Source organism: Bison bison, unplaced genomic scaffold (assembly GCF_000754665.1).
Source record: "Bison bison bison isolate TAMUID 2011002044 unplaced genomic scaffold, Bison_UMD1.0 scf7180017864498, whole genome shotgun sequence".
Classification (NCBI taxonomy): Eukaryota; Metazoa; Chordata; class Mammalia; order Artiodactyla; family Bovidae; genus Bison; species Bison bison.
This window is the reverse complement of record NW_011495057.1, coordinates 3,003,438-3,018,145: the sequence shown is the minus strand read 5'-3', so window position 1 is coordinate 3,018,145 and position 14,708 is coordinate 3,003,438.

The following is a 14,708-nucleotide window of genomic DNA, read 5'->3' as shown; positions in this document are numbered from 1 at the left end:
TCCCTGGGATTCTCCAGGCAAGAATACTGGAGCGGGTCGTCATTGCCTTCTCCGATCTTCACCTCTGAGCACCTGGAAACCAACATCTCTAAAACAAAACTCCTGATCACCCCTCACCAGGGTCTTCTCCAAGGGTCCCCTACCCCAATAAAGGCACTGTTACCAAACTAGTCAATGACCCATGCCGGGGTCCTAGCCTGGGCAAGACTCACCTTGACCACGGAGGAGGTTCTTTTTCCAATCAGATTGGCCCAGCCAGTAGCAAAACAGATGCTGAGACTGGAGCAACATAAGCTTTATTTAATGGCCAAAGAATGGAGAACCAGGAACCTAGTTTGCAAACTTCTCAACCTGATTTGGGTGGAGACACCAAAAATATAGAAGGGTTGAGGAAAAAGGGAGGAAATTGGAAAGGGTGAGAGGAATACATGAGTTATTCAAGAACAGGTATGTGATTTTGACCTGAAACTGATGCAGCTCTCCTTTTCAGTCCTCATATGGGGTTTTCCAGTTGTTGTCATGGCAACTGTCAGCCCTCTTGGTGCTGGTGGGCGTATCATTTAGCTAATGTATTACTGTGAGCCTGTAATCAGGCTCCAGTGCCACAGGAAGTCAAATCTTCTACCATCTTAGGCCTAGTTGGTTCTAACCAGTTCTTCTTTTTTCCTCTTTGCAGCTTCCTTTTGAAACTTAAATATTCATGATCAGTCATGTACGACTCTTGTGACCCCATGGACTGTAGCTTGCTAGTCTTCTTTCTGTCCATGGGATTTCCCAGGCCTTGATACTGGAGTGGGTTGCCACTCCCTCCTCTGGGGGATCTTCCCAACCCGGGGATCAGCCCTGTGTCTCCTGCATTGTAGGTGGATTCTTTATCCACTGAGCCATCGGGGAAGCCCAACCCCAATAAATGGAAGATGTCAGTATTCCTCATTCCAGAAAAGACGACCTAAAGCCAGATTAAAAGAACTGGAGAAGCTCATCAAGAGATGACTTGAGCCCAGATTAAAGGAGTGCAGGTCCCCCCCACATCCTAATCTCATCAGCAACCCCACTCTTGAACCACTGCTGTAAAACTCCTCACCAAATCCACACAGTTTTTGAGGCAGGAGGCCACTCTATCCCCCTTTGCCTGGCAGAGCAATAAAGCTATTATTTTCTACTTCCACCAAACTGTCTCCAAGTTTCAATTCAGCACAGAATTTTCAGCAGCACCGCCACACCTGATAATTCTGTTACCAGAAGGCTCTTGCTGTAAATTTCCTGTGCTACTTAGGTAGATGTTTCCTTCCTCATTTCATTTCTGTAACAGTTTATGTTTCTGTGTTTCTTTAAAGATTAAATTGAAGAATGGATGCAAAGCTGTGCCTCTGTGCCCGTATGTCTTTTGTTTGCCGCCACATCTTTTCTCTGATTTGATTTTCAGGGAAAAATAGAATTTCATTATTCAAATCAGAATAATTTTAATATTTAAAATTCACTTTTGGGCTTCCCTGAAGGCTCAGTGGTAAAGAATCTGCCTGCCAATGCAGGAGACACGGGTTTGATTCCTGATCTGGGAAGATCTCACATGCCTCAGAGCAACTAAGCCTGTGCCCCACAACTACTGAGTCTGCACTCTACAGTCTGGGAGCTGCAACTACTGAGCCCATGTGCTGAAAGTACTGAAGCTCCGCGCCTAGAGCCTGTGCTCTGCAATGAGAGAAGCCACTGCAATGAGACGCCCTTGCACAGCAACTAGACGAAGCCCGTGCGCAGCGAAGAAGACCCAGCTCAGCCATAAATAAATGTCTTTAAAAAATCACTTTTATTGAGAATTTTAAATTGCATTTTAAAATGATTTGTTAAAAATTTCTTGTACCTTTCCTGAAGGTGCTGGAGAGCTCCCAAAGCAACTGGAGCCCGAGAAGCCATGATCCTGGGGAGCAAGTAGGCCCAGAGAAGACGGCCTGGCGGGCGTTGCTGCCACTTTGTTCCACTATGAAATTGCTGCTGTGAAAGTGATGGCTGAGAGGCTGGGGCACTGAGCGGAAGGGGAAAGATAGAAGATGCTGAAACAGAGCAAAATGCATCTTTAGACACCTCAGGGCCGCCACGGAGGAGCAGGGCTAGCACCCACCAGGCTTTCAGCGATGCCCTGAAGGACACGCCTACCCAGGAGGACAGGAAAACAGGGGCTGCCTCCAATCGGCTCAGTCTATGGTGGGTTAGAGTCACCTGCCCTGCCCTGACTGCCCCAGTGTTAGTGAATCAGCTCTAAGTTCATAATTAGTTTCTTATTTCATTGTGGGCTTGTGAAAGCTCAGTGTATGTCTGGTGTTTAAGATAAGCAGCTTTACAAGCATATTTTCTTCCCACAGTAGCTTAAAAGGTGCTTGTGACAGTTTCTGAAACCTAAACACAAAACACACAGGCTTTTCTGTTTTTCTGAGTTTTGTTTTGTGCTGTCTTTAAAGTCCTTTTCAGGCTTTATGACACATCTGGAAGGATATGTATCAACACTATTAGAGTGGTTCTCTCAGCCCAGCATGTTTTCACTTTCTTCTTTGAACTTTTCAAATTCCATTTGGTTTTTAAAACAAATGTAACTTTTATAAAAGGAACTGTTTTTAAAAGTTTGTGTGCCTTTCTTTACTGGCAAATCTTGATTATATATTACTGTTGTACAACCTGCTTTTCATTTTGTAAGTATTTTATACATGAATTTATGTTTCCTTACATATATGTGTTAGCCTGTATATGTGTATACAAAAAGTGTTAGGTATAGTATTGATGATGGTTCTTGTACTGTGGTAATTTCTGATTTTTTTTTCTCCTGCCTTTGGTATTATTTGCATTTAGAAAAATAAATGTGCATTACCTTCATGAAAAGAAATAAGAAAACACGTGCGTGTTAAGTCACTTCAGTAGTGACCAACTCTTTGTGGCACTATGAACTATAGCCTGCAAGGCTTCTCTGTCCATGGGGATTCCCCAGGCAAGAATACTGGAGTGGGTTGTCATGCCCTCACCCCAGGGGGTATTCCCGACCCAGGGATAGAACTCACGTCTCTTACATCTACCTGCATTGGCAGGAGGGTTCTTTACCACTAGCCCCACCTGGGAAACCCAGCAGAACACATAAGAAGGTCCATAACAATTAGCTAATCTAACCAACTATCTTATGTTCCTCTGTACTGCACTATGAGAGCATCTAACCCGTGTCTACTTACTCGGGTGGTGAGAAGCTCACGTCCTGCCAAACAACTTGTTCTGTTCTTAAACAGCTGTAAAGATGTGTTTTAAATTGAGCCTGATTACATGTAATTTGAACAGAAAAGTGACCTGATTTAACTTCTGTTTAAAAAAGATCACTCTGGCTGCTGTGTTGAGACTTGTTTGAAACGAGGAGTGAGATAGGCAAGAACAGAAGCAGGGAGAGTTAAAACACTAACCTGCACTAGGGAAGTGGCAGTGGATGCAGTAAAAAGTGGTCAGATTCCAAATATACGTAATTAGAGGTGGAGCACAAAACAAAGTTTCAGATGCCCACCATTGGCTACATAGGTATGTTAAGATGCTGGATATAAAAATTAGAAAATGTTTTACAGCGTAAGTTCCATTCTCTTACTATTTAGTTAGGCATTTGTTCATTAATTCATTCAAAAATTAAATGAGGACCTAAGACACAATTCTGGGTGCTGGGGTTCCTGTTAATGAAAAAACCATGAAAATCTCTGCTTTCATAGAGCTTACATTTTTAGTGGAATCTCACCTATGACACATAAGACTTATAAAACATACTGGTTCAGTGGCTGTGGAAACCTTTACAGTGAGTCCTTAAAAAATTAAAACAGGATTACTAAATAATCCAGCAGGAGCTTCAGCATCAGTCCTTCCAATGAATATTGAGTATTGATTTCCTTTAGGATTGACTGGTTTGATCTTGCTATCCAAGGGACTCAACAGTCTTCTCTAGCACCACAATTCAAAAGCATCAGTTCTTTGGCGCTCAGCCTTCTTTATGGTCCAACTCTCACATCCATACACGACTACTGGAAAAACCATAGTTTTGACTAGATGGATCTTTGTCGGCAAAGAGACATCTCTGCTTTTTAATAATGCTGTCTAGATCTGACACAGCTTTTCTTCTAAGAAGCATGCGTCTTTTAATTTCATGGCTGCAGTCATTGTCCACAGTGATTCTGAAGCCCAAGAAAATGAAATCTGACACTGTTTCCACTTTTTCCCCCATCTATTTGCCATGAAGTGATGGAACTGGATGCCATGATCTTAGTCTTTTTGCATGTTGAGCTTTTAGCATACACACATAACAAAAGGAAGCAGGGACTCAAACAGATAATTGTGCCCCCATGTTCAGTTCAGTTCAGTCATTCAGTCGTGTCCAACTCTTTGCAACCCCATTCACTGCAGCACACCAGGCCTTCCTGTCCATCCCCAACTCCTGGAGTCCACTCAAACTGATGCCCATTGAGTCAGTGATGCCATCCAACCATCTCATCCTCTGTCGTCCCCTTTTCCTCCCACCTTCAATCTTTCCCAGCATCGGGGTCTTTTCCAATGAGTCAGCTCTTCACATCAAGTGGCCAAAAGTATTGAAGTTTCAGCTTCAACATCAGTCCTTCCAATGAAGATTCAGGACTGATTTCCTTTAGGATGAACTGGCTGGATCTCCTTGCTGTCCAAGGGACTCTCAAGAGTCTTCTCTAACACCACAGTTCAAAAGCATTAATTCCTTGGCGCTCAGCTTCCTTTATAGTCCAACTCTCACATCCATACATGACTACTGGAAAATCCATAGCCTTGACTAGACAGACTTTTGTTGGCAAAGTAATGTCTCTGCTTTTTAATATGCTGTCTAGGTTGGTCATAACTTTTCTTCCAAGGAGTAAGCGTCTTTTAATCTCATGGCTGGAGTCACCATCTGCAGTCATTTTGGCGGCGGTGGTTTTGCCGCTGTAGCCGCAACAGGCCAAGAGGACCTACCCCACATCCAAGGTCAGAAGCAGTGGCTGCGCTTCACTGGACCAGCTGTGAGGAGATACCCCACGTCCAAGGGCAAAGGAGAAGCCCCAGCAAGATGGTAGGAGGGGCAAATTCATGTTTAGACTCAAACCCCATTCCTGCCAGAGACGCTCAGAGGGCTCAAACAAACCTTGTGCCCACCAGGACCCAAGGACCCCACAGAGACTGAGACAGAACTGTGTTTGAGCATCTCCTGTGGAGGCATGGGTCAGCAGTGGCCTGCCACAGGGACGGGGGCTCTGGGTGCAGCAGACTTGGGTATGGCATAAGCCCTCTTGGAGGAGGTCACCATTAACCCCACCACAGAGCCGCCAGAACTTACACAGGACTGGGAAATACACTCTTGGAGGGCGCAAACAGAACCTTGTGCACCAGGACCCAGGAGAAAGGAGCGGTGACCCCAAGAGACTGACCCAGATTTGCCTGTGAGTGTCCAAGAGTCTCCAGAGGAGGCATGGGTCGGTGGTGGCCTGCTACAGGGTTGGGGACATTGAGTGTAGCAGTACATGCATGGGATCTTTTGAAGGAGGTCACCATTATCTTCATTACCTCCACCATAGTTTGGCCCAAGGTAAATAGCAGGGAGAAAGCAAAGGAGAAAAGGAAAGATATACCCATTTGAATGCAGAATTCTAAAGAATAGCAAGGAGAGATACTAAAGCCTTCCTCAGTGATCAGTGCAAAGAGGAAAACAACAGAATGGGAAAGACTAGAGATCTCTTCAAGAAAATTAGATACCAAGGGAACATTTCATGCAAAGATGGGCTCGATAAAGGACAGAAATGGTATGGACCTAACAGAAGCAGAAGATATTAAGAAGAGGTGGCAAGAATACATGGAAGAACTGTACAAAAAAGATCTTCATGACCCAATCAATCATGATGGTATGATCACTCACCTAGAGCCAGACATCCTGGAATGCGAAGTCAAGTTGGCCTTAGAAAGCATCACTATGAACAAAGCTAGTGGAAGTGATGGAATTCTGGTTGAGCTATTTTAAGTCCTAAAAGATGATGCTGTGAAAGTGCTGCACTCAATATGCCAGCGAATTTGGAAAACTCTGCAGTGGCCATGGGACTGAAAAAGGTCAGTTTTCATTCCAATCCCAAAGAAAGGCAATGCCAAAGAATGCTCAAACTACTGCACAACTGCACTCATCTCACATACTAGTAAAGTAATGCTCAAAATTTTCCAAGCCAGGCTTCAGCAATATGTGAACCATGAACTTCCAGATGTTCAAGCTGGTTTTAGAAAAGGCAGAGGAACCAGAGATCAAATTGCCAACATCCATTTGATCATGGAAAAAGCAAGAGAGTTCCAGAAAAACATCTATTTCTGCTTTATTGACTATGCCAAAGCCTTTGACTGTGTGGATCACAATAAACTGTGGAAAATTCTGAAAGAGATAGGAATATACAAGACCACCTGACCTACCTCCTGAGAAATCTGTATGCAGGTCAGGAAGCAACAGTTAGAACTGGACATGGAACAACAGATTGGTTCCAAATAGGGAAAGGAGTACGTCAAGGCTGTATATTATCACCCTGCTTATTTAAGTACATCATGAGAAACGCTGGGTTGGAAGAAGCACAAGCTGTAATCAAGATTGGAGGGAGAAATACCAATAACCTCAGATATGCAGATGACACCACCCTTATGGCAGAAAGTAAAGAATACCTAAAGAGCCTCTTGATGAAAGTGAAAGAGGAGAGTGAAAAGTTGGCTTAAAGCTCAACGTTCAGAAAACAAAGATCATGGCATCTGGTCCCATCACTACATGGCAAATAGATGGGGAAACAGTGGTAACAGTGGCAGACTATTTTTTTGTGCTCCAAAATCACTGCAGATGGTGGCTGTAGCCATGAAATTAAAAGATGCTTACTCCTTGGAAGGAAAGTTATGACCAACCTAGACAGCATATTAAAAAGCAGACATATTACTTTGCCAACAAAGATCCATCTAGTTAAGGCTATGGTTTTTCCAGTAGTCATCTATGGATGTGAGAGTTGGACTATAAAGGAAGCTGAGCGCCGAGGAATTGATGCTTTTGAACTGCAGTGTTGGAGAAGACTCTTGTGAGTCCCTTGGACAGCAAGGAGATCCAACCAGTCTTTCCTATAGGAGATCAGTCCTGAGTGTTCATTGGAAAGACTGATGTTGAAGCTGAAACTCCAATACCTGATGGTCACCTGATGCGAAGAGCTGACTCATTTGAAAACATCCTGATGCTGGGAAAGTTTGAAGTCAGGAGGAGAAGGGGATGATAGAGGATGAAATGGTTGGATGGCATTACCGACTCAATGGGCATGAGTCTGAGTAAACTCTGGGAGTTGATGATGGACAGGGAGGCGTGGCTTGCTGCAGTCTATGGGGTTGCAAAGGACAGGACTGAGTCACTGAACCGAACTGAAACAGCAGAGAGGGAACACAGCTCCACCCATTAACAGAAAATTGGATTAAAGATTTACTGAGCATGGCCCCGCCCACTGGAACAAGATTCAGTTTCCCCCACAGTCAGTCTCTTCCATCAGGAAGCTTCTATAAGCCTCTTATCCTTCTCCATCAAAGCGCAGACAGACTGAAAACCACAGTCACAGAAAACTAACCAATCTAACTGCATGGACGACAGCCTTGTCTAACTCAATGAAGCTATGAGTCATGCCGTGTAGGGCCACCCAAGATGGACGGGTCATGGTGGAGAGTTCTGACAAAATGTGATTCACTGGAGAAGGGAATGGCAAACCACTTCAGTATTCTTGCCTTGAGAAACCCATGAACAGTATGAAAAAAGGCCCTCATGTTCACAGCAGCATTATTCAGGACAGCCAAGAGGTGGATACAACCCAAGTGTCCACTGACAGATGAATGGATAAAACAAATGTGGCATGTGCATACAATAGATTATTATCCAGCCTTTAAAAGAATGAAATTCTTACACCTGCGACAACCTGGATGAAACTTGAAGACACTATGTGAGTGAAATAAGCCAGGCATAAGCTAATATTTATATGAGGTGCCTGGGGTGGGTAGCCTTCCCTTTTCCAGGGGGGTCTACCCAACCCAGGGATCAGACCTGGATCTCCCACATTGCAGGCAGATTCTTTACCATCTGAGCCACTGGGGAAGCCCCACGAAGTGCCTAGAGTACCTGAAATCAGAGAAACAGTAAAATAGTGGTTGTCAGAGATTGGGAGAATGGGGAGTTTATTCTTAGATGATGTGAAGTTTCAGTCTGGGAAGATAAAAAAAATTTTAGAGATGGATGGTGATGATGGTTGGATAAAAAATGTAAATGCTGTTAATCTCATTGAACTGCATTTAAAGAATGGTTAAAATGGTAAATCTTATGATATGTATATTTAATCACAGTTTAAAAAATAAAATTCAGAAAAAAGAGGAAGAGAGAAAAAAATGATTTAACTGTTCAAATCAGAGAGCTATTAACCATTCAGATTGTATCAGTCGCTCAGTCGTGTCCGACTCTTTGCGACCCCGTGAATCGCAGCATGCCAGGCCTCCCTGTCCATCACCAACTCCCGGAGTTCACTCAGACTCACGTCCATCGACTCAGTGCTGCCATCCAGCCATCTCATCCTCTGTCGTCCCCTTCTCCTCTTGCCCCCAATCCCTCCCAGCATCAGAGTCTTTTCCAATGAGTTAACTCTTCGCATGAGGTGGCCAAAGTATTGTAGTTTCAGCTTTAGCCATTAGTGGTCTCGAATACAGGTCTGTTTGATTACTCCTGCTGTTAACTCCCTTTCTACACTGCCTTCATAACAAATCAATACACTCTCATTTCAGAAGCTAGCTGTTAGGTCCTAAATCTTTTCAGGCTAAGCACCTTCAAATTCTTCGGCTAATCCACTTACAAGATTTCCAAGACCAATTCTAGTTGCTTTCCGTAATATACATTCTCAAGCTTGGATCTTTGACAGTAGCCGTTCTCAAACTTTTTGGCCTCAGGACATCTTTTTACTTTCAAAAATCATTGAAGACCTCAAGTGAGCTTTTGACTGAGTTACATCTATTGCTATTAAAAATGAAAACTGTGAAATTAAAACAACTCTTAAAAAATAATAAAACATGTTAATACAAATACTTGCAAGTTAAAAGTAACTGTATTTTCCAAAACTTCAGTAAGAAAACTGGCATTTTTATGTTTTTTTGCAAATCTCTTTAATGTCTGACAATTCACAATGGTGAATTCTCATATCTACTTCTATATTCAATCTGTTGAGACAGCTTGTTTTAGTTGAAGTACATGAGGATAATCTGGCCTCCTGCAGCCAAGTAGTTGAAAAAAGGAGGGGTAAATTAGTGGTCTTTTCAGATTATTGTAGATATTCTTTATGTATGGCTGAGTCTTTTTGATGCCCCCCTAAAACTATCACAATATTGTAAATCAGTTATACTCCAATATAAAATAAAATGCTAAAAAATGAATAAAGGTGATTTAAAAAATGCTACACCAATACCCAAATCAATTTCTTAAATGGTAGTTGCAACATGGAATCTGAAACTGCATCAGTGAATGTTTTGTACTGTTACATTAAAATTCTTAGTCTTCCTTGAACTTTTTAAATAAAGTATTTACTTAAGTTTATTTGGCTGCGCCAGGTGTTAGTTTGAGCACACAGGATCTTCCAGCTTCCTTGGGCACGCAGGTCTAGTTGTGGCAGTCAGGATCTTTAGTCGTGGCAAGGGAACTCTTAAGTTATAGCATGTGGGATCTAGTTCCCTGACCAGGGATCAAACCTGGGCTTCCTGCATTACGAGCAGAGAGTCTCAGCCACTGGACCACCAGGGAAGTCCCTTTCTTGAACTTTGAATCTCTTATCCATTGTATTCGTTATCTATCCCTCCAATACAAATGACCCACAGCACTTGATGGCTTAAGACCACACACATTTATGATTTAGCAGTCTCCGTGCACAAGAGTTTGGGTACGCTTCCCTGGGTAGTTCTGATTCAGGGGACCCCCTGAGTTGTGGTTACAAAGTTGGCCTGGGGCCGCTGTCACCTGAAGGTCTGACTGAAGACACAGAGAGAGGGTCTGCTTCTAACCTCATTCGTGTGGCTGTTTGCCAAGGGCTTCAGTTCCCCACTTGAGACTCTCCACAGGCTTCTGGAGGTGTCCTCAAAAGCTGGCTTCCCCCAGGGCAACAGCGTCCAAGAGAGAGCAAGGCAGGATCATCTTTTTATGAATGAACCTCAGAAGTCACACACCATCCTTTCTGCCACATTCTGTTGGTTAGATTCACTGAATACAATCCACGTTCAAGAGGAGAATTTGTTTCTACCTTTTGAAAGGAGGGGTGTTAAAGAATTTGTGGAGATACGTTAAAAGCAGAACACTCAAAAGTGGATTTTGTAACATCATGCATCAGTCACGTGGAAAATATTTGTTCACTGAGTTACATCAATCTTTTTTTTCTTCCTGCGTCTCTTGGCTTGTAGGATTTTAGTTCCCTTACCAAGGACTGACATGGATATATTCAATGTTGATAATCCCATTATGTTTCTAAAAAGTTCACATCAGTATTACTACTAATATCACTAAATATCACTGCACACTTATTAGAATGGCTAAAATTTAAAAAAGCTGATTATACAAAACAGTGGTGATGATGTTGAGAAACACTGCAGGTGGGAGTGTAACATGGTTAAGTTTGAGTTTCTAACAAAGCAAAACATGCATCTGTCATTCAAGTCAGCAACTGTACTCTGTGCAAAAACCTGTATATAAATGTTCATAGCAGCCTTATTCATAACAGCACAAACCAGAGACAATCATCCAAATGTCTTTCAACAGGTGAACAGTCAAAAGTCTTGGCATATTTCACTCCCAGATTCCTGTCATTTCATGAATCTGATAACTGGATCTGTTATATTATCAAGTCTTTGCTAAAAACACTGAATAAACTATGCTTGATAGGAAAGTCCTGAGTCTCCTGAATCAAATTTGATAAGTGATTCACCAGATTTGCTCTGAAGCTAATCTAAAGCTAACACCATGTTGTCTATACTCTTCCAGTTTATGGGGTGGGGGAGCGGCTGTGGCAGACAGAGCTAATGTCCAAATTCCTATTGTTGCATTTCCCTATTTTAATAGCCCTGCTTAACAGTTTTGGTTGGTTTTTTTCTTTTAGAAATTCATGCAAGCTCAAGTGGTAACAACATAATTTTAATAATTCTGTATGTGCAATATACTATCTTACCATATACCTCCTTCCCTCTTTAAAATAATTTCCCAAATATCTCGGATATTTTTTACCTTAGCAAAATTCTTAACTTAGCTGAAGAAGTAGGATGCCCTTCCGACCTCCACCCGCCAATTTATCTACCTGGGGTCATGTATTAGTCTGCTCGGGCTACCACAGCAATGTACCACAGACTGCATGCTTAGAAAACAGAAATTCATTTTCTCACAGTTCTGGAGGATAGATATCCAAGATCAAAGTGCAGGGTTGACATCTGCTGAGGCCCCTGTCCTTGGAATACAGACAGCCACCTTCTCCCTGGTGCTCACACGGCTTTTCCTCTGTGCTTGCGTGAACAGAGATCTCTGGCGTAGCTTCCTCTTCTTACAAGGACACCAGTCCTGTTGGATTAGGGCTCCTATGACTTCACTTAATATTTACACCTTCTTAAAGGCTCTGTTTCTAAATACAGTTGTCATCATCAGGGTTAAGGCTTCATATGGATTTAGGGGAGAAAATATTTAGTGGAACAGACTTCAGTTGCTCTGTCCAATATTTGTTTTATCCTTTTCCAAATTTAATACCACCTGAAGATGAAATAGGCAATTAGTTGTTTTTGTACTTAGTAATAATATATTAACACTTTAAGCAGTGGACTCATCTGTTTCTTCCTAATAAACTTCCCAAACCCTTTTTGATGTTTCCCACATTCTTCATAAACTTTGGATCATCATCTAGCACTTTACCCAGACACTGTTTTTATGGTTTTGCATCTAACATTCTAATTATATGTTCTTTCCCTCACAGAAGTCGGTAGAGAGAAAAAAAAAAATTTAGAGCTATAAGTAGTAGCTCACTCATTTATTCTGTAATGAATACCCTACTTCCTCCTCCATCTGCTGTGTTTTTATCTTTCCACTATATTTGGTCTTGACTCCTCGAAGAGCTAGCTATGTTTGGGAGAAAGCTGGAAAGCCAAAAGTCATACTGTTTCCAAATGTAACCTTTTTTATTTATGAATTGGGAAATAAATATGAAATCAAAGAATAAAAACAAGAGGCTTTGACAGGAATAAACTGGTATCTCCAACTATAAACTTTGAGAAATTAAATCATTCATAAAATACGTCTTCAAAAATAGAAATACTGAGGTTTGAAAATACAATCAGATGAGCTTTTCCCTAGCAATTTCTAAAGTGTTGGAAACTGATCAGAAGTTTTCAAAAGGTGCAGACAACAATCTCTTCTGATGCCCTGCACCTAAACAAACAACACTGTATAGCCTCTAATGTATCTTAGGGCCTTTGTCTCCTTCATCTTCCTTAGGGCTTTACCATGATCGACACTCCACCATCAGCTGCCTAGCTTCATCTCTTTCTGTCCAAAGATTTTTAAAAAAAAGAGAATATAACATTTACTGAGAGGAAACAATATGGCATAGATGTATGCCCCACTGCATGCAGTGATTTTTGGAATTCAAGGGGGCATTTATTTCAGCACTTCTGGATTTCTGTAATATTTAAATTTAAATAAGCATGCATGTCTTAGTTTTGTAAGCAGGAAAATTGATTTTTTTTTTGGCTGCTCTGTAACTTCTGACTGAGAATTCAACCCAGGCAGTGAAAACAAGGAGTCCTAACCACTGCCAGGGAAGTGGATTGGATTGCCAGGGAAGCCCCTAATTTTCTTTTTTTTTTTAACAAAAGGAAACTGGGAAAAAATTACCTTGTTGAAATAAAAATTCTCTACACATATCTTCCTTATTTTGATAATTTATCTCATATTCATACATCCACTTCCATTAAAGTGAGGCAAAAGATCCTTGTTTCCAGATTTTGTTATTTCCCATTTGTATTTGACTATTTAGCAAATCAACATTTTCCACTGTGTGAAAAATTTACTCTCAGCTCTGCATGAGGGGAAAAACCTATTTGTAATGTGAAATAAGTCATTTAAAAGTGAAATCTATAGATGGGAAGTTGGGGGGGGGGGAACTGCTTAAAATAGCACTGCTGAATTTAAACAGGACGGTTAATGTAACTCAATGCCAGGACCTATGTTAATATATGGAACAGGAAGAATACACACAAAGAACCAATTCTAAAATGATCTCTTCATTTTTAATTTCTTAAAAAGCATGTTCACAGCACACTCCAAGAATGCCACACAGCAGTAGTTTGCTGCTACTGTCAAACGGAGTATGTCAGAAAACAAAACAAAACAAAATTTAATGGTTAATGGTTTTTAAAATTAGTTCTTTAAAACTTCTGTAAAGTCAGTAATTCCCAGTCATTTAAATATTTGTTTCATAGTGGTAAACATTTCATGAAATGCAATGAGGAGCCCCAAATCACACTTCTCTGAAACACAATTAAAAGTTATACAACAGAAACAAAATAAATATTTTTCTAGAGAGAACGTATTTGGCATTTTAAAATAATCTTGTGTAACTAATGTTCAGATTTTACTTTTTACTATCAGACAGAGTTTAGGTCTTCAGTGATTTCAATCTGATTCTAGTAATAGGAGGAACGATGCTGTTGTTCTGAATAAGCTTCAGTCTTAATAGAGTCCATGTATTTCGTCTGCATTAAGAACTGGCGCCCCAACAGTACTAAAAATTATTAAAAGCGAGATCAGGCAGTTTAAATTAGTTGGTGATCTGGTACCCAACTTGTTTTGTATGTACTTTTCATCCTTTGAGTATATAATCTTTCTAGGTAGCCTGCTATATTTCTTTAAAAATCAGTAAGTATACAGCTTGAGTGATGTGTAAACTGAATTTTGTTTCAGTGACTTCATTAAAAATGTTAAACATGGTTGAAGATTCTACTCTGTCCTTCCAGATAATTTACATTTTCATTATAAATGCAGAGCGGCTGCACCATGAGTTACATCCTAACCATTTCACCTAAATGTAGAAAAGCTGGAAGTTAAATTTAAAAACTGTGGATAGTTGAGAAGTACTTATTTATCTCTTTCAGAAATTGATGACGCCTTTTCCTTGCATATTTGTGGGAAAAAATTCAAGATGTACCAATAAAAAGCACTTTACTTCTGTCAGCCATTCTCAAACCAAATTTCCATTTATGTCACCTACTAAAGAGAAGAAATTTCCCTTTAGAATCATGGTCACAATCTGGAAAAAGAATTAAGAAGTGCTAATTTTAGGCCATAAAATATTTGAGGAAAGATGCAACACAAAAGAGGAAGGTGAGAAAAGCCAAGTGTGTTGTAATAAATGTCTCCTTTGTAAACACATCTGTCCCTTCCTTCCATATTTGGAAATGTTAAAAATTCTCATCAAAACATTTTATGCCACAAATCCTGTAAAATCAGGTTGATTTCGGCCAGATAACCTGTAGCTGTTAAGAATTATATTACCCTATTCATATCATGAGAGGTAGTGACATTTTATTCTCTCAATGTTGAGCTAAAAATTCCACGCATCTGGTATATGGGTTACAAGGGAAAAAAAGCACAG